Genomic DNA, 6000 nt, shown 5'->3' with positions numbered 1-6000 from the left:
TGACTTGTAATTGTTCCTCATGTATCACTACTGTTCCTATTGTGAAGCGCTCTGACACCTTCGGGTAAAGTCCGCGCTAAATAAAACCGCATTAAATAAATAATATTGCTGCCCTGTTGAGCTCTCAGACCTTAGTTAGGGTCGTTGCTGCCTCGTCCACGTTTAAAAATGAATAGCCTGTCACACTGGGAATTTTCCAGGTGTATAAAACCCCAGTTTTGTTGACTGGTCCTGAGCGCTCACCACTTCACATGTTCTTATTGCTGTCTCGATTGGTCAGCTCTAGCCCTGCATGTTAGTGTCGTTGGTTGTCTGGAGCGTGACGCTCTAGCACACAGTCTGCTCTCGGTGGTGTCTGGCTCCTGGCTGCCGCCGCTCTGGCCTGACAGCCCTCTCTCTCTGGTGTCTGGCGCTCGGTGTTCTCGACACTCGGCTCTTCTCGCCTGTCTCCCGGCAGTGGGACCGGAAGTTGTTGCCGGTTCCCGGATGGAGGAGGCGCCGCCGGGGGTTCCCGTCTCGGGCGGCAGCGAAATTCGGTGAAGAAGAGGTGGCGGGCCCCGGAGCGCCCTCTCCCGGAAGTGGCAGGAGGCGCGGCCCCCGGGAGAGGAGGGGTGCAGGTAAGGAGCCCGGGGAAAGGGGCAACTGACGGCGGGAAGCACCTCTGCAGGGAAGGACAGTGCACATCACCAAGTAGAAAGGAGGGGGCGGTGGTGGGTGCTCTGAGTAATAAAGTTGAGAGGGAAATTGTGTGAGGGTGCACAGGTGAGGGACTTCACAACAGCGCAGCTGTCAGCATCCTTTGTCTATCCTGACCACCTTAAATGTATTAATCTGTTGTGTCCACCTTAAAAGGACTCCAACGACCTTTCAGCCGTGGGTGTTTATTATGTAATATTACATAGCGTGGATATTACCCGGAAGTGTTAAACCGCTTTACAGAAGAGCTATTAGTAATTTCCTAAGAATCAAAAGTTACACCAAATCGAGGTTCCAAAATAAGAACAGGTATGATGAGGCTATGTAAAGAAAGGTAAGGGGGGTGATTCCCAAAGTAGGGCTCAGTCGAAAGTCATGTCCAAAAGGGCTGTAGGTGGACGAGAAACTAACTGAAAGTTCTCTTGTTTAAAAAACATTTCAGTTAGGATTTAAAGATGGTTCAAGACTTCTCCAGGTTATACACCCTAACATGAATTCAGTGACCTGTCCACCTTAGTATAGACTCCTCCATTGTATCCTTAAAGAAGGACTCCCCAAATATAAAAAAAAAAAAAACTCCCAGTAGGGATTTCCTAAACACACCACACGTTTCCAACTTAAACCGGTGCTTTGTTTCTGGTTTATACAAAACAACAAGGGCACCCATTCGAGTCAGCACAGGACCTTGGGGAACATATTAATGAAGACAACAGTGGTCCCATGCACAAGAGAATTGAGAGCACAGAATGAATATAGACACGTTGGAAACTATATTAAGTACTGACTTGTCCAGCCGGACAGAGGTCCAATTTTTACTTTAAACAACGAATGTTTTGAAAGAATACCTTCAACATCGGCCAGGGAAGCTTTTGCAGCCCATTGACCAGGCTCCTTGCCCCCGCGACCGAGCATACTGCTGGCGCGCCCTTGTTATTATCTGCCAAACACCGGGAGACTGATCCCCGCTCACCCCGTTACAATCGGCAATTAATACCTTGTCCGTTCCAACCCTGGATCAAAAACACGCCGTTCTCTACCTGGCCGGCACCAACGGTGCTCAGGCTGATCCCTGTGGCTATCATGGCTTGTAACATTTAGGCATTATTCAGTCCTGATGATCCCTGTGATTCTGTAAATGGGATCGAAACGCCGTCGACATTTAAAACACCATATACTGTGAAATGCATAAATTGCTATGTTAGGCTAGTAATGGTGTTAAATTGAATTTCTGTTACTGTAATATCTACAGAAAACAACAGCTTTTGCCTAAAAACTCTGTTCTATTCTCTGTTCACCTTCTTCACTATGCCATTTTGTATATGTTTGGGTACAGGCTTGTGCCCCTCTCTATGGAATTGTTGAAGGTATTCTTTCAAAACATTTGTTGTTTAAAGTAAAAATTGGACCTCTGTCCGGCTGGACAAGTCAGTACTTAATATAGTTTCCAACGTGTCTATATTCATTCTGTGCTCTCAATTCTCTTGTGCATGGGACCACTGTTGTCTTCATTAATTGTTTCTGGTTTAAGTGCGAGTCCAATGTGTCTGCTTTGTCTGAGTAATGATTTGCCAGTTTGTCTGTGAAATCTTGAGTAACAGGATGAGTTCCTTCTAGGCAATTTGGTCTGCGAAATTCATTGAGTATTTTATAGAATTCTTTATATGCACATATAGGATTTTGAATTCTGTCTGAATGGTAACTTTTCTTAGCTTTTTTGATAGCTGACTGGTATAATCTGTTAATATTTTGTAGGATAAGTTTGTCTTGTTTGGCATTTGTTTTGAGCCAGGTACGTTGCAGCTTTCTAATTTGCGGTTTTATGTCTTTTATTTCTAAGTTTCTCCAAGGTGCTTTTTTTTCTTTTGTGCTGTTGGTTTATTGGACGCGGTTTATTAAGAACAGACACGTCTAGCAGGTTCGGAACTCATAACGTGAATCCTTCAACAACATTCTCTTCCACCTCCAAACCTTCCACCACATTTTGAAACAATACAACCCTCGTAAGCGCGAGGCAACCACGAGCGGTGACAGAAGATGTCACGCTTGTGTCTGCCCGCACCACACTACCCGACAATGACCGGCTTTCCATTTTCACTTTGCCGAATACTTTTTGCATGTGGAGATGGTTTGCACACGCTGTCACTATAGAAAGTGTTTATTTTTGGGAAGGGAATCTGAGTTACTGAACCTATGCCACTAAATAAGTCCCCCATCTCTGCTCTTTACGGCGCCGAACTCTAGGGGCATAAGGCCTTAAAACCCCTATGAATGATTCAGAATAGGTTTCAGAGGCAAGTGCCGAGCCATCCAGTTTAGTGCCCCCGGTCCCAATCTCAGAAAGAATTGGAGTTCGACCTTTACTGTACTCGAGAAAACTATGGGCTACTCCTGAACTGTTCCACTACTGCTGTGGCATAGAATACATGCTTAGTCTCACAGCGGCTGGCAAACTTCCCTGGATTAAATATGTTGGATACACTATACTATGCATTTCTGGGAAGATCCAGGGGGTGTGGTCTATTAATCAGCGAATTGTAGCTTAAAAGGCGCTTCAGGGACCTCAAGTCTAGTTTGCTCCTGTCTAGCCTGGCCCCGGGTACTCTGACTCCTTTCTAAGGATAAAGAACTCTTACAAAATTGAGCAGCTCTTGGATGAAATTGAACCATATCTGGCTAGGAAGTTGTATGTTCAGTTCAGGCATGGATCACTACCAATTCGAACAATCACGTTGAAATAGGTGAGTTCAGATAGACCGCCTGAGACGGTCTGCCCATCAAGTGGCTTAGCGAAGAAACGGTGGCTCATGCCCTGTTTTTTGGTAGGGAGTATAGAAGGGCCAGGGCCAAATAGATCATACCAATCTGCAGGAGCCTGGGAATCACACAGTACGTAGAGGCCAACAGAATTCTACAAACACACTAGCAAGCACATCGTTTTTTTGCAGTGTCTAGGTATCTATTTGCCATGTGGTGTATGAGCAGGAAAAATGTTTTATTACTGGCCACTTTAATGGGCAATAACGATGTAAGGCTGTTAGGAGAACATTGGTTGGAATACTGTTCATCCCAGTACTCCAACTAACCTTTAAGTCTAATCTCTTAGCACGCTGAGAGCACTGGTGCCTTACATCAAGTTGATGGTTTTAATATTTGGCCTCTGGAAAATCCAGGCTTTTTCCTTCTCATGCAGTGAGTAAGTAAGTAATGTTTTTATTGGTACATGATTAATTAAAATCTTTACAAAATTGTAAAACCTCCGATAAAATCATTGTTAAAAGAAGCCATTTGTACTTGAACTTGACAAATTGGAATAGATAAAATTACTGATTTGTGGGAAACAGTTCATGATTATCCTCAAGGGATTTAAAAGTTCATCCGGCGTTGTTAAGTCTCTTTCTTGTTAAGTCAAAGAACTTCACGACTTGGCAGTTCAATTTGGTGTCGCTGGTGGAGAAGCACAGTTTGACTGCCTGCCTACAGGTCCGAAAGTCATGTAGATTGAAGGATTGACGTAGGAGGTTGTACCTCAAGTCCTTTAGGCTAGGACAGATGCAAATCACATGAACAATGACCTCCTTGTCAGTTTTGCACATGCGACACTGTTGTGAAGAGTAGTTTCTCTCCCAAGGGGGAAGATGTGGGAGTATGGGAATTACGCCGAGGCGTAGTTTTAAGAATTTTTCTTTAACTTTTATTTTCATGCCGATGTTGAAGTATGCTTGTGGCTGCATTTTTCCATTATCACCCAGCGTTAACCATCCATGCGCTCTATTTGCTAGGTCCTTCTTTTCTACAATCGCTGAGATGATACGTGCTGATTTTTTGGCTACTTTTTTAAAAGACAAGAGATCTATTGATGTTTCCCAGGTATCGGTCAAGCCTAATACTTTGAGTGATTCATATAAGTAGGCTCTCGGCGGGAAGTTGTGATGCCGAAGTAACTCTTCCCATACATTTGCACATAAAGATCCAGCCTCTGCATTGCGAATCTTATGCCAGCTTGTTGCATACACACTCCGCCTTTCTAAAGTTTGTTTCAGGATGCCGAATTCTAATCGAATCTGAGCAGGGGAGACATATTTGGGAAGATTAAAAATAGCCCTGTATGAGTTGGCTATAAGTGTGTGCAGTGGCTTGTGTATGTGTATATGTATGTATGTATGTATGTGTATATGTGTGTGTGTATATATATATATATATATATATATATATATCAATGGATAATGTCTCATTGATTGTTTTTAACTAATTTTAATGTATTTATATGACATCTGTAGGCCATTTTTTTTTACATTGTATACAGTCATATGGATTTCCTATCTTAATGTGTTTTTTTTATATGCATATTTCTTTTATGGCCTTTGGCTGAATTAAAGATTTTGACTGACTACTACAATTCAGTGACCAGTCCGCTTTACTAAAGAAGCCTCCATTGTATCCATCACAAAGGACTCTCCAAATATGTCCAAGTAAAAAAACAAAACCTTTCAATAGGGATTTCTTCAACACCATACGTATCCAACATAAACCTCTTACAGCTTCTTTTGGAAACAACGTATCTAAAATGTTTACAACATGACTTCCCCAAACTTAATTGCATATAAAACCGATCCAATATATATATATTTGTTTTGTTGCTGGCTTCATACTCCCCATTTGCCATGTATTTGCCTTTTGGCGCTTTGTGTATTGAGTTCTCTGGTGCTAGACATACATCATTCAGAAGAAGGATGAACAGCTTTCCATTTTCACTTTGCAGAAGACTTTTCGCATGTAGAGATGGTTTGCACAATCTGTCACTTTAGAAAGCGTTTATTTTTGGGAAGAGAGTGAGTTACTGAGCCTATGCCTAATTTTACTCAATAAGACCCCCTATCTCTGTAAAAGATATAGAAAGACATGACCAGCCCTAAGATTTTTCCAGGACACCTGCACTATTTACACCCTTTATAGTTATGATGTAATCACATCTTCATAGCTAGAGTTGACGGGTAATAAAAGTCTGCACCCCCACTTAAAAACCATAACACATTATGTAGGCTCAAGTGCCGTCTTTGCCATTCAGGTATATTTTCTATAAAGATTTGCAGATGTATCAAAATTGCATAATTTTCCAGATGATGGGACATTCCTGAAGTAACTAAGTTGTAATTTGATTTTTGTATAGACAGCACACTGGTTACACAGCATGGGCTACTGAATGTGTATTGCAGTTTACCTACTGTGATAACTTGGATGGAGAAACTAAGGTGAAAGGAACCATCTAAATGGCATTCTTTCTGTGTTGGGCTCCGCTGCATTTCC

General features: G+C 42.4%; 1 protein-coding gene across 10 annotated transcripts in view; it reads left to right on the top strand.

The window, feature by feature from the left end:
• Positions 1-297: 297 nt before the first annotated feature.
• Positions 298-6000, top strand: part of IKZF4 (IKAROS family zinc finger 4) — a 316988-nt gene continuing 311285 nt past the window's right edge. For 8 of the 10 annotated variants that reach the window (XM_078686312.1, XM_078686311.1, XM_078686318.1 and 5 more), the window contains exon 1: positions 386-617. The gene's annotated coding sequence lies outside the window, so the exon portion shown is untranslated. Of the gene's footprint in view, positions 618-5230; positions 5252-6000 lie in introns of those variants that run through there. The other 2 variants (XM_078686319.1, XM_078686310.1) reach the window with 2 other exon arrangements.

This window comes from Lissotriton helveticus, chromosome 1_1 (assembly GCF_964261635.1).
Source record: "Lissotriton helveticus chromosome 1_1, aLisHel1.1, whole genome shotgun sequence".
NCBI lineage: Eukaryota > Metazoa > Chordata > Amphibia > Caudata > Salamandridae > Lissotriton > Lissotriton helveticus.
Note: the sequence above shows the minus strand (reverse complement) of the source record. Positions and strands in the feature narration are given on the sequence as shown.